Source organism: Typopeltis vanoorti, chromosome 20 (assembly GCF_054136105.1).
Source record: "Typopeltis vanoorti isolate ZY-2024b chromosome 20, IOZ_Tvanoo_1.0, whole genome shotgun sequence".
NCBI classification, from domain to species: Eukaryota; Metazoa; Arthropoda; class Arachnida; order Uropygi; family Thelyphonidae; genus Typopeltis; species Typopeltis vanoorti.
Window position 1 is genome coordinate 27318348 of NC_143568.1, and position 26393 is coordinate 27344740.

The 26393-nt window shown below is 34.0% G+C and overlaps 1 protein-coding gene across 12 annotated transcripts in view; it reads right to left on the reverse strand.

The window, feature by feature from the left end:
• Nucleotides 1–26393, reverse strand: part of LOC150095297 (CYFIP-related Rac1 interactor B-like) — a 587095-nt gene that overhangs the window by 259958 nt on the left and 300744 nt on the right. For 8 of the 12 annotated variants that reach the window (XR_016550081.1, XM_090410586.1, XM_090410583.1 and 5 more), the window contains 2 exons: nt 21414–21657; nt 792–855 (listed from right to left, as the gene is read on the reverse strand). The gene's annotated coding sequence lies outside the window, so the exon portion shown is untranslated. Of the gene's footprint in view, nt 1–791; nt 856–21413; nt 21658–22782; nt 22876–26393 lie in introns of those variants that run through there. The other 4 variants (XM_090410587.1, XM_090410591.1, XM_090410589.1 and 1 more) reach the window with 3 other exon arrangements.

A 26393-nucleotide genomic window follows, 5' to 3' on the forward strand; every position in this document is an offset into this window, starting at 1 on the left:
AAATTATTTTATTAATAAAGTAAAAGGCTTATTCTATAATTTCGCTGAAAATGTATGAATGATTTAGAACTGATTAATTCGATCACGGACAAGATATCCGTATAAGGCATCCTACATTTGTATTTATTAATTTTTTGGGAGTATTGTTTTTCCACAGTGATATCGATGTAATTTAAAACTTAAAAAAAAAACGGAAGAGACGCATTTATATCTGCTCATAAATAACTGTCACTTATAACTGTTCACTTCTTCATACTTTATGTTTTTTATTTCTTTCATTTTTGCTCAATTTTGTTGCTGTGTTGTGAATTAATGTTTGAAAATCGACTCTGGAAAGTATTTTTATTTCTCAATAAATAACTACATACACAGCTCTGCACAGAACTGAAATTTCCCAATAGGGTGTATCCAGATATCTCATCGATTTTTCAATTTACACGGATATCACTTTCAACAGGAAAAAAAGTACACTTATTGGAGCTATAGCTGTGCTATAATTCCTAGTGTATGAGATGTCTATATTTATACAGTCAAACTATCGATATCACAAACAAAGGCAGAAATATATTGCCTAAAGAGACTTTGTAGAAGCTTTTGAATATTAGTGATGTTTGACACTTTATTCCATACTTTGATTTAAAGTTTAGAAATGTGACAAGTATAATGGATTTAGTAGAGTAATATCACAAAAATATACTGTGCCTGAACAGAAAAATCTCATCTCTTTGATGTATCAAAATTATTTCAAAGAAAATTTATACAAAATCTACTATTACTAGAGAATCACCTACCGAGCACATCGAGATGGGAAAAACGGGTAATATATAATTTCCACAAGGCCCTTATTATTGGTAGCTGAAAAGGAGGAAAACCATAATATGAACTATGGAAATTCTTATTGTCAAAGGCTGTCATTACAAAAGTGAATGAAAATTAGACCTAAAGAGAATCTCGAGGTCGCATCGTACCGCTTCACTATGCAACCTCGAGATTCTTTTTACTACACTTAGTTTAATCTTCTGTATTATGTTGTTTCAACCAGCTCTGTCTAATAGAAGTGATATTTTTATGCATTTCTGTAATGACAGAAATTTCGAGCAGCCGAATAATATCTTGCAATTAATCCGAGACCTACTTTCACAGGAAAATATGAAATACGGGTGAATTTTGGTAGTTGTTACAGTGCACGAACTTTTTTTTATTGTTATTGATTTATTTTATAGAGAGAAATTGTAAACAAAGACTCCAGAATTTTCAGCGAAGGCCGGGATGGGCTGTCGATGTTTGGAGAAAAGGCACTACGGTTAAATGAATCCAGATTTACATTTATTTGTACACAAAATAGGACTAAAATTTGGAAATATCATATGAAGTGATGGACTCTTCAGGTCCAATTTTCAATGTACAGAAGACTATATACTGAATAAGGGAATGTTCATATACCACTGATATTTTCAATGAACTTATGCATTTTAATTATATTTCGCAGGCCTAAAAATGTTTCATTTCTAACCAGAACGCTATGGCTATTTTCAAGATAAAAATACAACTGTACATCACTTCACACCGTTAGCAGTTTGAGCAATAGAACGTGAAAATCGAAAATGGAACATAACTCAGTCTACGAGTGCGAAGTCAACGACCTCACTACTGAAAGTTTCTCAGGCATTATTGCTTCATTTGTTTTCAACTACCAGAATACAGTTATGGTATTAAAAAAAAAGTAAAGTGAGTTAATAATATAATTATGAGATTTATCCTTCCGTAAATCTTCAATTTTAATAATCATATAACCATAAACTTGAATTTTTAGTAAACTGTGAATTTTAAAACTTCTAGGAATCTCTGAGGTTACGATGGTTCGAAAAAATTCTAGCAAAATTTCCACTGGTTGCTGCCGCAAAGGCTTACGACTTGGACTCTCGAAACGACAAAGAGTAAAGTCACTTCATCCCTATTTGGTTAAGAGACCAAGTATATGAGAAAGAAAATACTATATATGTGAGAACTATTGTTTTATTCATTTATGGTGTTTTTTTTTATATTTATATTATACTGTTTTATTTATATATACTACAGGTCTACCTATATAATGGCCACACGCACTCATTCATGTGTTGTTCTTTATCTCTGTTTCCCTATTCGAAGAAACTATTTGCAACCAGTTTACTTTTACAAGTTTAAGATTATAGTATTTTAGGAATTGAATTTTCACTGCAAAAAATATATTTTTATATACTATATTATTGTACCATTACTATTTTTGAGCGAAAGATAAAATATCTTTATACATATATATTATTACAGAGATCATATTCATATTTAGTTTTGTAAAATGTATGAAGAAATAAAGCTTTCTGCAATAGAAATAAGGAAATATTACAAATCACTTTGTTGAGCGACTGGAATAAATAGAGTTTAAATAGAGCAACAAATGCCTCAGAAAAGAGAGAGAGAGAGGGAGAGAGAGAGAGTCATGTTTCGTAATGAGTTAGCTACTTCACAGAAGCCTAGTATTAGTGCTATTTCTAACATCTTTATTGTAATGAGACGTTAAATTATGATCTCTGCTTCGACGGAGGTACTACCGAAATTTATTAGCTTGTCAAGTGCAGAATTAATGAAATTATAATACCAGCTAGCCACTACTGTTATCTGGAACGAGAGGATAATTAATACGAAATGATTATAAAGCTCCTGGGTGAACTCGAGCGATCGATTCATTACTAGATCTCCATTTTATGTTCATTGTAGTACAATGTTTACGCGAACTAAATTGTCGCTAAAAAACCCCATCAACTAAATAATATATGTGCTTAAAATTAATTGGTATTTGCAACAAAGTATACCCAAAAGTGAGTTAGTCGTAATGGAATATCGATCGTATTTCTTTTCCTATTTACAGTCTGTAAAAAACATTGAACTGCACTGGCTATGTCGAATCGTCATTAATTAAAATAATACTTCAAAGTGATTTATCTCGAGATGGAATCTATAAATCATACAGTCTGAATGCTCAAATAGCACTTTAATATCTGATATTCTTAGCGTCTCAAAATATGGTGTGTGGTGATAATTATTACCATGTTGATACCGTCACAACTCAAAGGATATCAGCGATCATTTGCACGTGATGGAGTTCTCAACAACAGCTAGTGTGAAGTACACGTTGCATTTCTTCGACGAGGAATTTTAGAACCGATGTTTGAATTTTGGTGCAAGTTCTCGGATTGAACAATAATCTTTTCGCTTTCTTACTTTATCAATTGGCCTTTAGCCTCTCCCATTGATCTTCTAATGCAACCTGTCTTTTGAAATTGTTTCTGTTCTGTATTAAAGTTGATGCTGTCGATATTTGGCATGTTTCCAAATATGTTATCTGAAACGCATCGATTCCTTTAAATTTTTTTAGTTGTTATTACCAGTGGCTTAGAAAAGTAAAAGCCTGTTTTTTTATTATTTATTCTATAAGAGGACTGTCCAAATTAACTATTCTAATACAACTTTATTTTAATATTTGAATTAATGGCTCGAGAGTGTGTAATATCACAGCTGTATTTTGCCGAAACCCTTCTTATAGTTAGGCTAAACATCTACAGAATTATGTTGTAAATTTTATTTTATTTCTTTTGTAAATTTACAGCATTTTAAATGCTCCTGTAAATTATTCCTGATATTCATGCTTAATTCTAGATCACCAGGTTCGGAATGAAAAGAAGTGCGCGCGCGCGCTTATTTTCATTCCACATACACATACTAAAGTACATATGTGCTGGTCTGGTTGGCCGAGTGGTTAGCGTATCCGCTCTCCAGCCAAGAGGCTGCGGGTTCGAATTCCGCCGTGGGCATGGATGTTTGTAATTGTCTTTAGGTGGGAGATGAATATCATCGGACGATATGAAACCTCAGCCCCGCTTATTGGAGACCTGACGTGGATTGAAAAAGTTCTGCGTTTGATCTATAGAGCACGGTTTCCGGACTGTATAAAAAATATTTAAAAATCAATTAAAAATAGAAAACCCTCCTTAGCCCGATCACAGTACTCATGTACCAACGGCTTAAAAAACTTTCTTCAGTGGGAGTCAATTAAAAGAGAGAAACATACGAATTTGAGCTCGTGCCGTTTAGAAAACTTACCATCACAATACTGGTGAAACCTTATGTGGATATCGAGAGCTTAGAAGAGCTCAGCTCAATCTATACATTTCTTTAAATTATTAAAAGGGAATCCCTTATGTGCTTTAAGGAATGTAAGAGAAGTTATATGCTGAATTCGATCGTCTTGGTTCTTATCGTTTAGGAGGAGTGATGAAACGGAGAGATAGACAAGTAAATTCTCTAAAATATATATCAGATAAAAGGTAAATATGTTCCGCCCAAGGTTATGCCAATTATAGCAGTGCAAAATACTAAGCAGTTCACAAACGCTCGTTTATTTTTTTTCATCCAAAGTACATTACTAAGCATGTACTATTCTGTAATTAAAAATACGAGAAAACTGACTAAACATTTAGAAATATTAAAATTATTCAGTAAAAATATAAAACAATGATTATTCGCTGAATCTGCCAGCCGTTCATTCTGTGGAGAGTGGGAGAGAATTAATCTAAATTTAATTATCTGCTGTTGTTTATATCCAGTAACATTTTCAGTTTAGCCTTACTGTTTTAATTCATGCACGACTGCTGAATAATGAAAGTCTAGCAAACATTTTTCAGATAATTTCGGTGTTAAAAAGGAAATGGATTAAAAAGAAAGAAAATTATAGGGAGAACATTTTAAGAGTTGTCATCCTCCTGATGAAATTTTAATTACATACTGTAAACCTTTTTCTGACGTATTTCGTTTTGCCAGTAAATATTCTGTATTAAAAATTACATTATCAAGCACTACAGCAAAATTAAAACACTAAAGTTAGCTGAGAAGGATAACTTTTATTCAGGGTTTCGCTGAATTAAAAAAAAAAATGTTAACTAATTCACATGAAACTTGAAAACAGTAAGATTCCTTATAGAATATTAGTATCAGCGATAAAATTTAACGAAAATATAGATGTTTAATAGATTTCAGTAAGAACTGTCATCGTATAATTCATATACGATGTTCACCTAATTTGAGAGATGATCAGGTTCGAATCCTGTCTAAGATGCGAAGAACCTTTATCAGGACTTTTCAGTGAAAGATGAATTAGCAGATCTCCCAAAGATTCGGGTTTTCATCTGCAAACCGGCAGGAGAACAAATGTAATTGACTCACAAAAATATATATTTAGGCAAAAGACTAACTACCTTATTTCTAAAATTATTGTTACAAACGAAAACCAGTTTAGGAAGGTTGTTGACCTTCCTAAACGGACTTTCGAACTTAAAGGTCCTTAAGTACTGCCGATTATTATTTTGAGACACATTAATAAATAGAATAATTTTTTAATACTCTATCTGACTCCAGATCATTCGAAACATCTGAGTTCAAATACCGTCTAGGATGCGAAGAACATTTATAATAGCTTTTCGATTTATTATATTTGGTTATATAATAAATTGTCTTTCACGATCTCCTGAAATGTCTTCGAAAAACACGGTATCTAAGAGTACTAGTTTAACCGAAATCCACTTTGTACAAACAAGACTTGCTCTTGCGATATGTCACTTTTCTGACAAGCACAATAAAACTGTTCATTTTGCACCATCTCTTTCTATCAGAAAACATAAATATCTAATGTATCTTGGGATTGTTGCCGAGAAGTAGGAAAGTACGTATAATGAGATTTCACTTTTGAATGCTGAATTAGAATGCGACATTTGTGAAGGAATGAAAGATGCATTTTCATAGTCTCTAAAGCATTTACGCCTATAAATGATTTCCGTTTTACACACACGGAATTTATATATGACAGTGGCGTAATTACCATACTGTGAAACTGCGCAATGCGGGAGCTGTTCGGAGCTTAGTGGGCCAACGAAAACGCTCAGGAGGGACTCCATAAAAGCTACTGTAGTCTGTCTAGTATCCTCAAGGAAGGGCAGACTGAAAGCTTGTTTTCAAGATAACCAAAAATCGCCGCTGTGCTGCACGAATTTTTTATTTATAATGAATTTAAATGTGTATTTTTTATATATACAATTATTAAAAGATATATGCTCTACTAATTTAGATAAACCCAGCGCTTTACTCGTAAAATAACCATTGAACCATTTGTTAGATGGGATATGTTTAAAATAATTAAATACAGTGTTTTCAGATAAAGATGTTTAAAACAATAGCTGCACTGGTTAAAATATAGCTGCTGAACTAGCAATACATTTACTACCGCAACCAGTAATTATGGTAAAAATATTAAAATAACCCAAAACGATACAAAATCATCTTTATTATTAATGTTGCTATAGCATTTTTTCTAAATGGAAAAAAGATTATCAGGTTATTTATAAATAAAATCGATCTTATAACAAGACAAAAGCTTCATTGTAAGGTTGGCTGTTATTATTATGTATTTATTTATGCAATTTTACTGCAAATGTAAGGGGAACATGTCGAAGTATATAAGCTGTAAGTAGGTATATATCCTAAGGATATATACCTCCAAGCTTGCTTGTTAAGGCACTCAATTGAGAGCCTAATCTCGGAAAAGATGGGGTTTTTGTGTCTAAATCGATGTGATTTGGAGAGAAATTTTGCGACCTGGCATTATCATGCATTAAGAGAAAACCTATCTTTTCTGCTACGAAGGTCAACTGTCACACAAGTCTGCTTGATCTGATAAGTAATTGGGTTGCCCACCATTACCAGATTGGATGAAATGTACCAAAATGTCTTCGTGCACCTCGGAAAGAATCACTTTTCCTGCACCTGATGTTGCCATGAACTGTTTGTTAGAAAGAAAATCCGTCTTTCTTGGCGATAGTAGTAGCACTGATATCGTCCTACATGGTGATTCGACCTACCGAGTTCTGTTCTCATCCTCTTCGGACCTTTAACCTCTTCAAACTAGTGAACGGTGCTGCCATGTTTGTAGTCGGAAATGTGCTCATATCCCTCTCACTTTGCATGTAGGATACTTGCTGAGAACATATAAACGAACAACTACTCCCTTTTGAACAAGTACTAGCTTACTCCGATCATTTTCAAATTCGTAACACCACTTTCTCGTATGTTACAATGAACTCCTGGTTTTTTTCTGCTAAAAGGTAAAAAAAACAACAACGAATTAATTACTGGCATCTCCTTCTTTTACACATTCAGTGCTGTTAACGACATTCTGATGTCGCTGCCTCCTGCTGGCAGATCTATGTACTAACCTTTCTCCAAGTCACAATTCTCCTATGGAAGGAACCTTGGTCTACGACTTCCTCTCGAATTAAATAGTTTAATAGTTAAATTACTGTTTTGCAATCCTCTAAATTTTATCCGCCCCCCCGCCCCCAAATTTGCGTTTTTTTATTTTCAATATATTATTTGTATTCATTTTTATACTTGTATTTTAATACTTCAATGAAATCGTGTATAAAATCTGCAATCGGTCTATAATAAGGAAAAAATAGCAATAAAAATAAAGCTAGCTATTTGGGTAAAATCTTTACATACAAACTAGAAATAAACTTGACTGTTTCGTTTACAGAAGAAGCAGCAACATAAATAAGTGCAGGGTTAGAATATTATTTAAATTACTTTTAATTAATTAAATAGTTTCATCTACTAATGATTAATGAACCTTCTGTGAACTGAATTAGGCATGTTTGCATTTTTACCCATTGATTACGAGAAGAGAGAGAGAGAGAGAGAGAGAGAGAGAGAGAGAGAGAGGTTTGCAGAATCAACCTCATTTTGAGAGAAATGCAGAACTGCTATTTAGGCTATTTACAACGCACGCTGAATATATTTCACGGTAGGATGGGCCATTGATAAGATCATAAACTACCCCAGTTATTAATATCCTACCATATCGAGCCTCTTGCAGTAGTTAAATTTAGTTACATTGGCTAGCTGGATGAAACGTGAACTGAGCTCTTTCCTAGAGGTGGCATCCATGCACCAAGTTAAGCACTTTCCTTACTAATTTCGGTCATCTAATATTTCATAGTTCAGCACTTTCATAATGTATACTGGAGCAAGCAAGAGTAACATTAAGCTCAAATTTGCTAAGTGACAAATTGAAATAATTCATCACATACCGGATGTGCGGAAAGAAGAAGATGAATGGCAGGGTTGTCTCGCTACTCGCTTCTTCAAACAATATAACGCATCTGTTATATTGTCTGTTCTCTGAAAGTGGATACATTAAATTCCACAAACTGCAATGTAGCAATAGCACCAGGGGAAAGAAACAAATATCAGCACTTATCGAACACAGTTTAAATTTATCCATCCTAAGAAGTAATCATAAAAAGAAGATTAAACTTCGCTCAATTGGTCGCTAAGATATTTCGATATACTTGAATGAGCTGCTCTGTTTGAAATTCAGGAATAGGGCATTTGCTAGTAGTGAGGAAGCTATCTCAGTACAGAAGATAAAATCAGTTTATAAATATGCATTAATAACATCCTCATTTACGTGTTTGAATGCTTTAACAGATTTAGATTGATTTATTTAATGTAGAAATCGAACTGTATTTTTAGTCGATTTTGAGTTTAAACTATAATATCTCAATGATTTTAACCCTCAATAACTGTATATGAAACGAAACACTGAATGATCGTGAATCTCATTTTTCCAAGCCTTTTAGGCACTTTACTGACCAGGAATTCAATTTAAAAAAAATCAACTTTCTGACATGGGATTGTTGTGATACTAACAAAGGATTCTTTCTTTATTAGATTTGATAAGAATCAAAAGTTCGAAATAAATATCACACTAATCGAAAGCACTAATGATATGTAAATATATGGGTTCCTGGGCTGTCTGTTGTTTTTTAAATAGTGCAAGCCAAATGCAACTTCGATACTAAAGGTCGTATTCCCATAAGCTGTCTATTCGATTTCGAAACTTTTTTTAAAGTTCCATTTAAGTTTATTTGGCTATAAAATAACGACGGATTGATAACATTCTCTACTTTTAAAAACTCATTTTTACAATTCCTCAGAATAAAAAAGAAAAAAAAAACTATGCAGTATCGTACGTAGGTTCTTGGAAATATGAAATGAAGTTAGATGAGTTTATTTAAAAAAAAAAAAAAAGTATGTAGATTTTAAAGTCCGAAGTAGCTATCACAGTATGATCTGTAATTTAAATTTATCTTCGATTATTTTCTTTCATTCGTATCTTTTTAATCTCGGATTTTATTTATAAGGTGAGCAATACTTAAAACGAAAACGTCCTTACGTGAGTCTGCGCGATTCTTCTAAAATTTCTTTCTGTTCTTCCTTATTGCGGATCTCGATATTCGTTCAAATTATTCATTATATTTTGTGAAAATCGTAATGGAATTTCCTTAATCGACTTTTCAATAAGGAATAGACCTTAGTATAGATGCAGACCGTTGCCACATTTTTCATCTAGCGTTTCCTAATTTTATTTCCTCTGTAAGCGTTTATTCGAAATGCAGCTTCTATTTCCCCCCCTCTTTGTTTCCCCTTCAGAGAAATCGATTCTGACTTCAAAGCTGCATCAGTGCCAGAGGGAATTTTAATTATATACTGAGAACATTAAGCGGAGAATTAGATGATAGAATTCCAGATTTTCAACATCGCTTACAAAGACTAATGGAATAATCTTGATAAACTGTTTATAGAAAATTGAATATCCCTCTGTACATTTGGAAATTCAAATGTCTTTTAATAATGGAATGAACAATATTATATTGGTGGATATGTTTCTGCTCTGTATGTAACTTTTCAATAATGCTATCGGAGCTGTTTTTCACGCCATTTCATCGATCTTTCGGAATAGCTCATATCTAGTTCCTGTGACGTCTTTGGACTTCATCAGTGAAATATTTTATCAGTGTCTGAATAAGACATATTTGATCATAAAAATCGAGGAATGCTAAGATTAGAATTAGAGTTTTATAAGTTCCAAAATACTTGGCTATTATATTGCTATGCTGAACAGACAAATAATATGCAAAACACACACGCTTCTAATAGAAAAGATTAGTCAATTACACAAAAATAAAGTTTACCTTATATTAAACTGTTTTGATTTCTTTAGTAAAGTTGGCTGTAGTCTTATTTGAGGAACCACGCGAAGTGCGCTCTGAAAAAAATTAAACAGTATACCCATGTCATGTCACATCATACAAAAAAACGACCCCACACTGTTACCCACACAGAGCTAGAGAGAATAATAATATCCACCCTTTGTGTCATGTTTTTTTCCCCCCCTTCCTCCGAACAAGTTTAAGTTTTTTTTTTTTTTCCTCTCTCCTCCCGTCTTAATGTTATTGTAGTTTCATGCACTCATTCTCTCCTTACCCTTTTTAACTCTCTATATTTCGGATCATTCCTTTTCTGGAATATATCATGAATGTATTCTAATATTTTTACATTAAATATGAAATAAAAATAACTCGGAGGAGCTATTTATCTTTCTATTTCATATAATTATTCATTGGAATGCTCAACCCATTCTTGCCATTCACCAACTCGTTACGGTAACGAGTTAGTGGCTCCCTCTAGTGGTCGTAAGAGATATTGCATCCCCGATGTAATAATGCTTTATCACCCAAAAGACTATAACGTATAAATACGTTCTGCAGAATTTATTTTATTTTATTTTTCTAAAAATGCGAAATTTAAATAAATATATTAGTTGACATCGAATGAATAAAATACATTCTTTATTAAAGTTTATTACGTTAGACGTTATCAAATTTGACAAAAAATTATAGTTTTAATTTTATTTAATTTACAACCCGATCCAGACTTGTTTCGTCTAATAATTTTTTTGTAAGAAGCGTTTCATCAACTCTCCTTTCGTTCGTAGTTCATTTATCATTTACCAAGGTAGGTAAATAATGCCCAAAGTATTTTATCTGAGTTCTCATTTGCATCGAAGCCAACATGAGAAATGTAAATTTGAATTATTCTTTACTATTCCACAGGACTGTTCCCTCGTGTCTACCAAGTGATCACAAAGAACAGAAAGAGCGTGAAAAATAATGAGATCCAAACCTAGAGAAAGAACATGATTAAAAATGGTAGAGATAAGAAGCAAAACACATAATGATAAAAAAAAACAACTGCTAACTTAATTTATTATCTTAACTCAGTGTACAGTTGCAAATGATGTGTCTTCGGAGAAAACGCCCCATTGCTGATTACGATATTTGGCTTTGCAGAAGCACTGAAAAAAGGCCTTTCTTTAAAGAATCCTATTTTCCCTATGAAACTATAAAAAACAGTTTTCACTGCGGAAGACGGGATGACTTAATCGGTAACAGAAAACAAAAGGGCTTTTGTTAATGAGATGCATTGTGGACAACATCTTGAGCAAAATCAGATATCTTGATTAGTAGATGATCTTTAATTCCAATCAATTGTTTGTACTTTTTATCCGTCTATCAGAGAACAATTAAGCTATTTTATCTGTTTAATATATTTGCGGAGTTATTTGTGTAGAAATAGAAGTAAGAATAACCAATTCTCTACTTTATATTTTAATTAAAGTATTAAACAAGATAAATAAAAAATTCGTTGCATAGCGACGTGCGTGTAAATTCAAATTATAACCAAGTGAGCAAAATATTGTTTTATGGATCTACGATATTAGTTGGTAATTAATTGCATCTAATGGATTAAGCTCTAATAATTCATAATTTTAGGTGCGTTCCGCAATGATTTGCATATGGATGGAATCTATCTATATGCAAATCATCCGCGGGAATCATGGTAGACAGATTTCATCGAAATTTGGTGCCTGAAAGCCTTACAAAAACTGTGTCGAACTATCTCAGTTTCAATTCGACGGTTTACAAGAGCACAAAATACCGAAACATTATTTGTATTATTTTCGCTTTCGTTGTACGAAGTTTAATAAATGGGATTGCGAATGTCCGTGCATAAGAATGTCCGCGTGGATCAGTTCTGGTTTCGATCGTATCATTTATATTGAAATTTGGAAAAATGATTTTAAATACTATTAATGATTCCGCACTGACTGGATGGGATTTAATGAACTTGGGAATTTAAGATCTCCATTTATAAATTAAATTTTGGCAAGTTGTTTCATTCTAGATTTCAATCGGATCATTTCGTCTAGAGTGAAAAATAAGCAGCTATAAAATAATAATGCTATAAACGCATTATAACGTTTAATGCTCGCTTCGGATTTTTGCAAGGCAACTAAGCGATAGAGTTCGTTGAATAACGTTTATCGTGACAGTTCTTTTTCAAACAACGGAAATATTGGTACTCGAAAATTAAATTCTGAAATTTTCAAGGCATATTGCGCATAAACAACTAAAAGAAATAGTTAGCTGAATGTGTATTTGATTTCCATCGTGTGGTGTAAGACCACCACCACCCAGTTATAGGATGTCTCAAGTAGCTTGGCAGACTTAGTGATAAGGCATTTCTCTCTCGTTACTATTCCACTTTTATCGTGCAAAACGATTTGAAACAATAATATTTCTTCCTTGGCTGGATGGAATTTAATGAAATATAGTATTAAAATTTGTTGATCTCTTTCGCTTGGACCATTTTAGCGTGCACGGCCAAGCAAAGAACCCTCAGCTATAAAAATGTTTTGCTACTTTTATTATTAAATTATATTAAAGCATATTTATTTTTTATTTCATTACAAATTTGTTTTTTTTTTTTAAATTTTTCTCTGTTTCGTTAGGTAAATAATTAAATAAACAAATATTTAAACAGTGTCTTGCTAAAATCATGGGACATGCATAAATATAAATAAAATGTCAATTGACGGAAAATACCTTTATTGAAATTTGGTTTGTTGAAATCATTGTTAATATTGTAGAATGTGTAAGCAGAGTAAATTGGTGTAGTCATTTAAACAAAATGAGCAACGAAGTTAAAAATTAAAATCAGAATACAAGGAATTTGTAAGAGCAGCAACTTGAAGGTGCGTCAGTTAGCTACTCTTATACGAAGTCGTACGGTTTCTTCATTTCAAACTCTTTCAAAACTTTTGCAAAAAAATTCTGTCCAGAGAATATACGCACTAACTAGCCCAATCACAGACGACGTTACATTTTCTCTTCCGACCTGGGTTCGAATCCTGTCTAGGATATGAAGAAAACGTATATGAAGTTTCCAACTCAATATTATGAGGAGGCTGAGTAGCAAAGTTGTCCTTTCTGGAACTATTCTTTCAGCAAAATAGATAAATCGACCAAATAACATGCAATTAGCAAACAATATTTAGTGGTCTTAATGCTATGTATGATTCTAAACAAATGCAACTGCACGTAGAAATTATAAATGCTCTATTATTATCAAAAGTTGCCGTTATAAAAGGTCAAGTTACTTGGGTGTAACATTCATGCTATGAATTCAGTGTGTGTGTGTGTGTGTGCGCGCGCGCGCGCGGGCGTGATTTCAATCTCTGTTCGATGTTTTATTTTGTTATGATGGCAAAATAAAATCAGAATTATCTATTAAACTGCACATTAAATGGGAAAACTAATAGCTGCCGACAGAAATGTCATAAAGGTTCAAACCATTTATGTAAACATCATATTTATAGTGACATCTTGTAGTTTGTTACAGAAGGTTGCTTGGCAAATGTAGCTTCCTGTAAGAATCTTAAACGTGAACGAATATTGTAGTTTGCTTGATGATTCATTGTCGAGCTCATGTCACATGCACAACAACCGAAACGACTTGAGTACTGTTATATCATTTACTGTCGCGCGTTTGCGCTGGTAAATTTGTGTCATTTGCATCGGCTAGAAATGTCAGGTACAATTTGCTGTTATTCATTGCTCGGCTAACCATGAATTAAGAGCTCTACATAAAAGAATAATAACCATTCGATGCATTTCTATATTACGTCATCGAAAAATAAAAATACTGCTCGTTTTTATTCCCCGATTTTTATTTCTTAAAAGCAGACTCAGCATGTTAATTGCGAAAGTGAATTTTTCGGAAACTTTAAGCTACAAATTTCAAACATTTACCATTAACTACACCGAGATAAGTAACATACGTTCCTTAAAATATATCTTTAAAGATAGAACTTTCCAGTATTTCTGGCACAGACACTTTTCCGTCTTCGACATCATTGGGACAAAGCGCTAACATTCACCAGGAGCTGGGCGGCGCTGTATTTCCCAGAAAGGAAACTTCGTCAGGGACCGGCTGTGAAATTGGATCTCATCGCTCGTCCGTCTCTCTCTCTCTCTCTCTCTCTCTCTCTCTCTCCTCAATAGCTAACGCTTCTCGGAAATCCTCAGTCGTCACTGGGCCAGAAGATGCGAACTCCCGCCAAAACGGCAGCGTCTGTAACGGTACACCACTTAAAGAACGCGTTCTTTGCTAACGGTTTTTCTTGCCGTCTGCGTGAGCTATGAAGACGTTTTGTCCAAGAAGCCAACGTGTATGGAATCACCTCATTGCATTCATTCAATGATTGATTTCCCCCCCCCCCCTTTTATGCTGGGACTGAAAAACTGGCCGAAAGCGGCCAATCTTTTCTTTTTTAGGCGTTTAAATCAGCTTCCGTTGATGAAGAGTTTCTGAAAAATGCATGCACCTTTAAACTGTTTTCTAACAAAAAAAGAAAAGGTCGGCATTATAAGAACCTCTCAGTTTTGTGATATAAAATTACAGAATTATATATTAGATACAACAGGGCCTTTTTATTTTATTTAATTTTTTAGTAACAAACGGATCTCTGTCTAAATTGCAATGGTCCTTTATAACTGAAATAATGCTATCGGAAATGTCATAAAATTGCAGATTGTTGCGGAAAAAGCATTCCCTTTATTTCTCATCCCCAACTTCATAAAACATAACTATCACGTGTTTTTTTCTCTTTTACGCACGTGATTATTCTTCTTTTATTCCGCTATCTCTTATTTTCTGCTTTCTATAAAGTGACTCTTGTTGTTTTTATCGCCTTCCGGACTTCACTTCCTTCGAAGTTGGTTATGGCATCTTCGTTTCCTCCACTTTCCTCTACTAAAACCATGACTCACAAGCTGTATAATGACTGCTATTTACTTACCCATCCGGTATTTGTTTGTTGGATGAGGTTCGTGGGTGGGTGAGGGGAGTGTACGAACCCTGTTACGTTACCAATGAAACTTGAGTAGTTTCAAAGAAACAGCACGATTCGTTTGTGCTGTCGGGTCGCCTTGCCCTTCTGTTAGTCGACAGCACAGAAAATATCTTTGTTGCTTCTGCACATGAGTAGAATACCTCTACAATGTTTTGGTTGAAGCAGTTTATTTTGGGAAGCGAAAAAAAAAAAAAAGGTTTGGATGAAGTAAATCCTTCCCCACTCCCCCAAACTATCCATGAAGTATATTATGGATGCGATTAAAATAATTTGTTTAAAGCAAAATCTTCGCTCCTTTTTCACCCTTCTAGCACATGCATAAAATGCCCTTACAAACAGCTCATCGATTTTTGCCGATTCATTCAAGAAGACCGATAGTTTTACCCTTTAATATATCGAACTGTGTAGCATCACTAATAAAACTAGGTATCATCTTGGGTTGCCGAGCTGTTCAATAAAGCTATAAAATATTTTCCCTACTTTAGAAACTTATCATGTCACGAGCATTCAGCGTTCCTCTTATAAAGCAGAAAGAGGTGAGATGCAGCAAACGTCTAGAAAGTTTATTTTAATTCCTTGGTCATAAAGATTTCAATAAAGAGCATCGTATATCTTATTTTAATGGCCGATTTTGATAAGGAGATTTTAGAAAATGTGTGGATATGGCTTGAACTGCTGCTGCTAGACTTTGTCATCTGCAGAACGATGACCAAGAGTTTAGGAGCACAATGAAAACTATGGAACTTAACGGTTATTTAACTTCCAGTTCAAACAGTACTCTTCGAGCAGAATCCAAGTCGATTCACTTTTTTTTGGGGGGGGGGGTAGTTACGAATTATTTATATTCCACTCATCATAGAAGAAAATAACGTGAGTCTTTATTCACATAAAGCTTTTAAAATAACCGAACAAGATCCGAAGGACTGCGAAGTAGCTGCCGAGGTTTCCCTGTCTCTTATTTCAACTACTGTATGAATTTCATTCACTACATATTTTAAACTAGAATTTATGTTTTTAAAATATTCTCTTCCAAATATAATATATGTGCTTGAATGACTTCCATTTAGTTAACTTACACACACACACACACACACACACACACACACACACACACACACACACACACACACACACACACACACACACACACACACACACACACACACACACATTAGAAACAATATTGGTTTTGAAAAATGTATAGAACCGAAATGTAACAGTAACTAAGTTAAGGTATATGGAACGTGAGCTCAACTTTTTGCTAAGAGCACATCATGGAAACACGCCTACATCATGCTGTATTTGTTTACTACTTTTTATTTCATTACATTTTAATATACGGAAAGCCTTTTCATCTAAACATATCCAAGAAATGTATATTTTGCGATGACACAGTTGAATTCCTCAATGGGCGAGATATCCTAGTATTTTTAATGGCAAGGTCATACCCAAAAATGTTAATAGCTTGATGGAAACGCGTAAGAGCAATTTAATGAATATGAGCCGTAAGCAGGTATCATAAAAATACTATAATAATGATGGTGATAACGATGACATTGAATATCATTACAATATCTACGAAATATTAAGTTTCAGAGACAGGTATAGGATTTCATGTTAACGTGAAGACCAAAATAATTGCACACCACTACTGTATTATTTCTGTGGGAATTATTTCTCTCTCTCTCTCTCTCTCTCTCTCTCTCTCTCTCTCTCTCTCTCTCTCTGTTGCTTCAGTAGACCATTAGTAAGGGAACACGAAGCGGCCACGGCTAGTCGAGAACTTCACCACATATGGACGGAAGATCAGTTTCATGGTATTTCGCCACTCAGAGACTACCCTCCAGTAGACATACTGTCTCCGAACGTATTCAGGGGAGGGAAAGAACTACGCGGGATGTATCTTGTAACATCCCCCCCCCTCCCCGAGTATATGAAGTTTTAGTGTAAGTCAGCTTTTAACGGACACAGTTAACTCAGTGTGAGAATCAAAAGAATAATAATGGATGCCAAATGTCGTTAACTACTTCTAAAATGTAATTTCGGTTTTTTTTTTTTTTTCATTGATGGCAAGTTCAAGGACAGTGAAATAACGTTTAGCATTTGAGTGAAGAAAATTGAATCCTTTATCTTCATCAGTTTGATAAAGATGAAGGACTCCATTTTCTTTGTTTCTTCGGTTTTCAATTTCCAGTGCACTATATTGACAAAAAGTTTTCTAAACTTATGATACATGGCTTTCCTTTCTGATTTTTCGATGATCAATGCCTAGGGATTTTTGAGAGGATTGTGCTGTCAAGACGAGTAAATCTGTAACGAAACTATAAATTTGCTGAAGGTGAAAATTTAGTAAACTAAATGGGCAGTCGGAGATTCCCTGAAATCCTGTGTCATCAATAATGGATATATAAGACACCTCAAGAAAGATGCCAGAATCCCAAAAGGGAAAAAAAAAACAATAAGCACCAAATAAATTCAGTCGATTTCAGCACTTTTCTAATTAAGGGAACAAAGCTAAAGGCATTTTCAATGGAGCAATATTGAAGTAACTTACTGCCACTGTTAAGTCATTAGTCACAGATATGGATTACGTTCTTTGACGTATTTAACTGATGGGATAACCTGCATCTCACATTCGTGAGTGACTTTTAATTTCAAAGATGCTAGTGTAATAATATGAAGTGTTTTCTTTCTCATTTTTCATTGTCATTCCAACTATTTTTATATTTCATTGTAACTGTGTTATGGATCTCTTTAGTGTTTGAGATGCTTCTCAGCATTAAGAGCTATTCATTCACTTTCTCTCTCTCTCTCTCTCTCTCTCTCTCTCTCTCTCTCTCTCTCTCTCTCTCTCTTCTATCTACCCCCCCCCAACACACACACGTCCGCTACAATTCACGTATAGAGTTACCTACTAGGACCGAAGAGAGGAGTGGGGGATTGGGATGGTTGGAATGACTGCCGAGGCAACTATGGCCATGAGACGAGTATTATGTCAGTTAACTGCGTGTGCTCTCCATCCGGTTCGTTCGGTTTGCCCCTGCGTTTCCGGAAGAAAAATCCTACCACTTACACATGAGACCAGCCGATAGAGAGAGAGAGAGAGAGAGAACGGACATTAAATAATCTATACAATTTTGAAGATTTTAATTTTCAGAGAATAATTAGAGGCGTCTTCCTAAGAGCAATAATAAAAATGGGATAAGAGGAAGACAGTTCAGGGAATTTCGAGTTCATCTGTGAAATGATGTTGACTGACCGATACGTATTCTAAAAGTCTTTAGGAAAGTGTAGAGGAATTATCTGGATATTTAGTGGAGTCTCTCAATTCGGAACAATGGCCGAAGATGATAGATGGTTTTTTATATTATTAACTAATTTCATAGCAAACGTCTATTTTTATTTGGAAAATATCGATAGATCATTCTTCGAAACACGCTTCTTGAATTGTTTTCAAATAACGATGTATTGACTTATATAGTTAAATATAGGGTCACTTCCTTAGTTGAATTTTAAAATTTAAAACTTTAAATTAAAGAACATTTTAAACTTAAAGAAACATAATAGCCTTCTGAAAATCCAAGTAAGTGTGTACACTTCCTTTTATTTATAACCCAGATTTGTTTTCTTTCATGGAATGCGAAGATGTGAGACATAAATCTCCAAACAAATTCATTACAGCGACATTTGTGCAGCAATTTCTGTCGCATGCCCTCCAAATTTTGATGAGAAGAATAAACAGTCCTCTCGGCCATTTTGTTACGCCCCTATATGTCGCGGTTTAATAATAAAAATTATGATATATTCCTATTACAATGGTGATGATGGAACTAATCAGTAACGTATTTACACTTGCAGCACGTAGAATTAACTACATGCACCAATTAACTGTTTTCCTTTAAGAATGCGGTTTTCTTTAAATAATAATCTTAATTTCTAGTAATTGATTTTCATATTATGTTATTTTTTAATATCTTGTCGAAAAGGTTAATATAATTTCTTATATTTTTAAACAAGAAAAGGAACGAAAATAACTCAATTTGGTGTGGAATCGATGGTATAATAGAGAAATAAAATATTCCAGTGAGCCACCATAACTCTTTCTGGCTACATAGGTTTGAGTCCCGTCTAGAATGCAAAACGCTATTATAAGGACTTCTCAAATGAAGGTGAGGTGAGTTAGCAGGAAGCATAGGTGTCTTTCATCACTGGAAAAACAGAGAAACTAAGGAATACATCATCTGACAGGCACAATAAACTATGCAAATAGGCGTAACTATGCTATCAAGACAGAAGTTACATCCAAATTACTTAATTATAAATTAATTATAAATCCAAGTAACAGTCCATTACACCTAATATATCATGGGGAAGATGAAGAGGAAGAAGATATTTTGGAGAACACAGTCACACTAAATAACGGGGGGGGGGACGACTCATTATAATCCTGAAATGCAAGAAATCATCGCCTGCAGTGTACGCTACACTTCACGAAATTCAGAAACTAGGGGAGGAACTCTCATATTACTAATTCAAAAAAAAAAAAAAAACGAAAAACAAAGAAAAAAAGCGAAATTAAGTAAGAAAAAAAATAAAGAATGAATGAGAAAATTACAAAGATATTTCCGTTTTAAATGTCTTTAAAAGTCAGAAAATTCACAAACGAATGTGGAATTCAAAAATTCGCAGAGAACAATCCACTCAGGCCAAATAGTTATTTGCACCAAAACTTCTCCTCTCTCTCTCTCTCACACACACACACACACACATGCATGCATATATACTGTACATTATATCCGTATGATATTCCATAAGTTAACGTGAGAAAAAGAGAACCATACTATTTTACATAAATTAATATTTTTGCATAACACTGAAAACAGTTATACATGATTATAATCTATTTTGGAAAGTGTAGATAGCTTGCATGATTTGCATTTTGAATGCAAATTGACATAATCACGATCAACTATACTTTTGCCAGTCATCAGATGCATCCCTAAATAAATGCCGTCAACAAACAAACTTCCCACATTGGCAGCGAAGCTTAATAACTGCTATATAAGTGTGGTATGAAATTCAGCAATAAAAAGACTAAGCTAATGAAATAGATAGGGAAACAACAACAAAATATTAATTGTATTGTAAATAATTAAGTGATAGAGGAGGCAGTGCTTTTTTTCGCAATTATTATTTCGCTGTTAAAAAAGTTCCTTTTTTAACAGCGAAAATCACTTATAAAACTCGGCATTATTAACATAAAAAAGTAAGGATTGCATAATTATCCAAACAGAATAATAAATGAAAAATTACCAAAACATATAATTAAATTAACCATGGCAGGAAAAAGAAGGTCCAAAGGATGACCCAGATCTAAAGTGGTTGCAGCAGAAAGGGCTGAAAGAAAGGAGTACAAATGACGTCATCGGTTAATCCCTCCTAATTTTTCTAAGCCTTTACTGTCAGTGTTTTCCACAACACCATTTACTGATTACATTCATGATATATTCTACCACCTAGTATACGTAAATAGAATTTGTTGTTGCCAGTGGAACGTCATATTCGCTTTACAGCCATCGGAAACATACGCTGAGTACTTTTTTTTTTTTTCCATAATGTTATCGTAGCATAGCCGCGAAGAGAACGCAATATTTAACCTTCTGTTGGAAAGGCTGTTGAATTCTCGTCCATGAAGGAAAAACCATTATATGGGCTTTTCGGTGGAGGATGAATTAACTGACCTCATATGGAGGTTATAACCTGAATATTCAGGTTTTTTCCTGCCCCCGGGGGTGGAAGAACATACGCACTCAGCAAAATATAATAGTGACCTCAGCCTTAGATACTTGTGCCGAAATTTAACCAACCAATCGACTCATACGAAGATGGCAGGTTCTTCCCGGAAACTGGGGTTTTTCATCCCGCATAACTGGCAAATCGGCCAGGAACACACGGTTTTCAAACAATACACTCGCCTCATAGTCTTTGCTGCTTCGGCTATAAATCCATAACAACCAACTACCCACCTGGTTTTTTATGGAGGCAAAATATCACATCCCCTTGGACAAAAAAAAAAAAAATATTTTAGCAAAATAATTTAAGCAATGTATGTTGTTAATACAGCTAACATATGAAGAGATAGCAAGCTCAAAATGTGAGAGTGCCTTGTTTATTAAAGGCTCAATTCTTATCATCTATTTTCAATTAGCCTAAATATAAGCAGTGGACTTACCAAACAGGGACAAACTCTGCAATCATGAAGTTTGTAGGTACTTGGAAGCCTAGAAATCGTAATTCTGAAGTACAGACGACGAGGCTTCTCTGATCACCTTTTATTAGTCCATTTTTAAAATTCTGCTACCAGAAGGTACTCTTTCAAATCTATTGCTTTTCGTAGACGACAGAAACTTGTGATATTGCTGCACTGCAAGTCCGAAAGTGGTATTAATTGCAATATGTTAAGGAAATACCTCATGCTGGAATTAAAAAAAAAAATGAAACATAAAACAGTTTTTATTAGAGCATTGTCTTAATAGGAATATTGTCTTAATTGGGATATAATGCATAATGACGCAATGCTGGTATGGATAGGCTATTAGTACAAACGAGACAAGGCCGAAAATTTTTTGATAGTGACAGGAGCGGATGTCGAGAGTGCAGAATAACGTGAAGCGTTAGGACATAGAAGACACTGAAAACCTTGTCATGTACAACAAGATAAAAGAGCTAGTAAATGATAAAAATGGCTTTTAAGAACCTTTACAAGGGAAGCTAATTTTGTAGATTTAGACCATCTTCCTTCTTTACTGTTTATGATCATTATTTTTATTTATTTATTTTGTTGTTCTTGTTATTCCAAGTTTGCCACGAAGTTCTAGTTTTGTTGATTTCTTTCTACATCATACTATTTTCCAAAATTTTGTCTATCTCTTCATTTTTGTTTTAAGTTGATAAATATGAAGACACGAGGCACAATGCAGAAATAATCCAACTAAAAAAAAAAAATATATATATATATATATATATATATTAATATATATATATTAATTTATTTATTTAAATCATATAGCACTACTGGAACAACAGCAACAGTCCTTGGCTAGGTTTGATCCATAATGTTTTTTAAGGTCCAGTATTTTTTTAAAGGCTACAAATTTAATTATGCCGAAACCACTGAGCGTATTCAATGTAATGAATCTTGTTTAAGGTTTTCGATATTATTGCAACGCATTTCAATAAATGTTTTCTGAAGAGGACACTGACTTTGAAGTAGGCGAAACTTCAGACCTTGTAAATCTCTTGTTACTTCTGCAATCACGCCAATCCCGATACTTTTTGAACAGCCCTATTGCATTGTGTTATAATATTATACTCAAGTAAATGAGACTTATTATCCGTGTGCAACGCATGGTATTAAGTATTTTAATACAAAAAGCAAAGACTTCATTAATTCCATTTTACAAGAATTAGTGTGATAGCGCGTTTTTTGATTCTCGTTTTACTCAGTCCCGGTCCATAGGCAAATAGCAATGTTTAATAAAGAATCTATTTATTGAGCATAGTTTTACAACAAAAAAAAAAAAACGAAACTAATTATTCACCTTTTTTTCTTTTATTTGTTCAGCAAAATCTTTCAAAATTTTAAACAAATCTTAAGTTTCTTGCTTTAATACAGCCGATTGAGCTCAATCGGCATCTTATCGCTCTGCCTCGCCAACTAGTCTCATAATGGGGTTTTCCTTCCCAAAGTTAAACTCCCACACAAAATACAAACTGGGGATTTCACACAGATTTAACTGATAACGCATTCATTTTGATGTCTTAGTTGGCTTAGCGAAATTCAAACAAGTCCAATCCAATCGGTTCTCGCTTCAACTCCTAGTTTACCACCGATCGCCACTTTTTCAGCATAGAATGCGCGCGAGCGTACACACACACACACACACACGAGAGAGAGAGAGACCTGGATTTATAAATGGGAAAACTGAGCACTTTCCCATTAGCGAGTGGTTTTAAAGGAAGCACTAAAAACCGTTTTGACTTTTTAACACAAACTTCGAGGATCCCAAACTTCAAGAGACCTTTAAGGATTTATCTAACACTGCTAATTACAAAACGGAACAACTGAGAGAAGTTTTTCAGTAAATCGAATTAAAAATGCAAAAAAGAGAGAATAATAATAATCATTTCTTAGAGAGGATAAAAGAAACTCGCTGGTTATTATGTGTGCCTGAAAAAGGCATCACTTCAAAAATAAATCACTCAGAACTGAATGACAACTTTGATGTGCTAAACTGAGAAAGAAATGATTTTTGTAAAAACGAAATACAGTATATGATTAAATGTAAAATTTCTTAAAATAAATGTCTTTTTCTGAAAATAAACGGGGACTTTATTTTTGAGGGAAGGGGGCACCAACCAGCAATCTTCCAAGGGATGAAGTGCCTTTATCCGAGCCTACACTCGGCCTTGACGACCGGTACATGAACCTCTTCCTGTGTATTAAATGAGAGAGAGAGAGAGAGAATATTAAATGGGGAGATGTAAATTTTATAATGAATTCAAAGTTATTCTACTTCATTCTTAAAAGAATTTCAGCTTGTAAAACAAACTACAAGGTATCTAATGATAAATGCCGATTAGAAATGTCCCAGATAGAGAGCTGCCCAGGGTAAGTTGGAAAAAAATAAGCAAGAAATAAACCAAATGCTTTGAATAATGTTGCAAGTAATGCAAAATTAAGGGGAAGCGCCAATTAATTTTTTTATGAGGTATCCATAAATTAAAACCGAAATGTAGGCAATATATTCTTACCACGTGGTCTTCATACCCCCACCTCATATCAATGAAAAAAAAAAGAAGTGTTGAAATCATTACTTGCGCTGAAAAACTCAACTCCAGTTACTGTACAATAATAATAAAAAAAAAAAAAAACGGAAGTGTAAATATAACTTCTATTGAGTGTCTATGAACTTAAAAGTTCTGGAGGTCAGGATATACCAGTAGATACACTCATGTGTAAAAGGCGGATGAAAAACATCCTGTTTTCTTCATCTGGTGACAGCTTCAGTATAGCTTCATCACACCAGATGATAAGACGTGTTTATCGTAATTTTGTTCAGTCTTGGCCTGGATGGTGCATCTGTCATGCTCAATGCTTCCCTCCTGACTGTCTAAAAATACTGAACGTGGAGTACCTCCAAATATAAGCTCATACCAGCTTTCCGTCTTGGACACACACACACACTAGGGTGTGTTTTTAATATCACAGTAAAAAAAAAAAAAATTAAAAAATTCGTGACAGTTATTTGGACTTTCTTTTTACTGTCTCGATTTTTTATTATAACAGAACTAAACGTATCTACATGACTTAAAAAAATATATATATTAGTAGTTGACTTATTAAGAATCGTGGAAACTGAAACGCAAAGTTTGTAGACTCAGGAAATGCATTTTTTCAATTAGGATAGTTCTGAAATCTGATTCTTTCCCGGACATTATCTGCTTATTTTCCCATGCTATACAGATATCGCTGATGGATATGTCTGTAATGTAAGATTATACCCAGACGGAAAAAATCATAAAAAAAATGAATGTATCATGTTCTTTCCCTGTATCTTTTATGTGTATTTTTCGAAAATAAGAATACCAGGGATAAAGTAGTTGCATTCCCGATACTAGACAAGTATCGGGAATGCAATCTAAAAAACGCAGCTGAATCAATCGCTTATTCTAATTTAAATGAAAACTGAAATGGAAATCCAATAACCTGTCATAAAACATGTTTACGTATAAAATAAATGCTATTAATTAGGTAAAATGTTCGTATTACATCTACATTTTAAAGATTTATTTTTCCTTTCTTGCTCTGGGATTATTAAATGTGATCAAGAAGAATGCACAATTTCCAGAAGAAGATAATCTAAATTGATCTTCTTTGTTTTTGTTGCATTTCTCCAAACAGAAAAATATGTTGAAATGTCCCGGTTTAAATCTTACAATGAGCCGAGCGTTCTGCCTGGAAAGGTCGCTTCTCACAGGGGTTGCATACGATTTCTTTTCTATTTTAGGAAAAACAATTGGAACTTGACAAACAGTTTAAGTAATCGTTTTCGAACCTTCTACTCCAGTAAAGGCGCCTGAAAGGCTGTCTGTCATGTGATTGGTGTTATTCGAGATTAAAAAGATGTTTAGTCGTATAAAATATTTGTGTTGCATCTTAGAAAATGTTTAAATAGCGAACATTTAGATTACGTTTTTTGCTACAAAATATTCGATGGGATTTAAATCCGACAGAATTACGCTGCCACTTAATATGGAACATCGTTCAGATTCGAACCACGCAGCTAGATCTAAATTATGCTCCTAAAGAATAATGCATAAATTATTAGAGTTTACTTAACTATGTAAAAAATTAGTAAAACAGCGTATACTTGTTAATTTCACGAGTTATTACGAAGCTTCGGGTTAGTGGGTTAGTTTAAATTACGACCGAAGCAACTAAGCCTAGTATGCTCCAGACAGACCATCCAGAGATACAAGCAATTCTATAGACAATAATATACTGGCATTCTCCAGGAAGTTTGTCTGTTCGCCTGATGAAAAAACCCTGACCTCCGTAGGAGAACAGCTAACTCACTTGCAGTTAAGAGCATTATAAATGCTCTTAGTTTCCTGGACAGGATTTGAATTCGAATTCAACTCAATGTCGAAGGACAAATGTCACATCATCCTCGCATTTATACTACGGAGATGCCATTACTAAGGCAAAGACAAAATAAAAGATGGTGGTAAACAGTGACGTACATTGCGATATAGTAAGACTGCTACTACTAATAAAACATCCTTTAAGGTAATAAATAGAGCTGTGATGTCCCAGTCCAAAAATATAGTCCAAAAAGCAGAGGCGTAGCTAGGGGAGTGTGAAGGGGGCGGTACGAACCATTTTGAACTTTTGCAGTTAATTCTAAAATACCGTCTCGAGAACTCATTTCCAAATATTGTAATACTACTGCGAATTTTCCTCACAATCGCTGTAAGTGTTGCTAGTTGGGAGAGGAGTTTTTCTAAATAAAACTGATTAAGAATTACCTACATTGCTATGAAGTAGACTTCGCCAATGTCATCCGACGATTTTGCTAACAGAAAAGCAAGAAAAATAACATTTTAGAATGTTGAAATTAAAGTTTTACTTCAAAAGTAAACATAGTGT